We start from the raw sequence: 538 nt of genomic DNA, 5'->3' as shown, positions 1-538 counted from the left end.
CAGAGTCTAGAGTCTCCGGGACGCGCGCGGAGGTCGGTCGCTCCCTGGCGCTCTCCGAGGGCCTAGGCGCAATTGTCCGTCGTCCTCGGTGGCGCCGCAGGCTCCGCGGACTGACCACTGGTCCTGCCCGCTACTTCGCTGCCCCCTCTGCCGCCTCGAGGCACTTTTCTTTGGGCTGATTCCTGCCCGCTTCTTCCTGCTCCCCATCAGAGTCTCCGGGACGCGCGCGGAGGTCGGTCGCTCCCTGGCGCTCTCCGAGGGCCTAGGCGCAATTGTCCGTCGTCCTCGGTGGCGCCGCAGGCTCCGCGGACTGACCACTGGTCCTGCCCGCTACTTCGCTGCCCCCTCTGCCGCCTCGAGGCACTTTTCTTTGGGCTGATTCCTGCCCGCTTCTTCCTGCTCCCCATCGAAGCTCTAGAGATGAGTTTTTCCATCTCTTCAGAGATGAACCTGGTAATGGACGGAGGAGGGGGAGACCGCGGCTGGGCTCCGGGGTGAGGGATGGCGCGGGCGGCCGGGAAGATGGTAGTGCGGAGCG

General features: G+C 66.7%; 1 protein-coding gene across 5 annotated transcripts in view; it reads left to right on the top strand.

The window, feature by feature from the left end:
* Ivns1abp (influenza virus NS1A binding protein) overlaps positions 1 to 538 on the top strand; it is a 23,071-nt gene that overhangs the window by 605 nt on the left and 21,928 nt on the right. For 4 of the 5 annotated variants that reach the window (XM_010631744.2, XM_010631741.2, XM_033762142.1 and 1 more), the window contains exon 1: positions 208 to 453. The exons of the other annotated variant lie outside the window; for it this stretch is intronic. The gene's annotated coding sequence lies outside the window, so the exon portion shown is untranslated. Of the gene's footprint in view, positions 1 to 207; positions 454 to 538 lie in introns of those variants that run through there. 5 annotated transcript variants of the gene reach the window in all.

This window comes from Fukomys damarensis, unplaced genomic scaffold (genome assembly GCF_012274545.1).
Source record: "Fukomys damarensis isolate Sample0158 unplaced genomic scaffold, DMR_v1.0_HiC HiC_scaffold_11, whole genome shotgun sequence".
In the NCBI taxonomy this organism is placed as follows: domain Eukaryota; kingdom Metazoa; phylum Chordata; class Mammalia; order Rodentia; family Bathyergidae; genus Fukomys; species Fukomys damarensis.
Note: the sequence above shows the minus strand (reverse complement) of the source record. Positions and strands in the feature narration are given on the sequence as shown.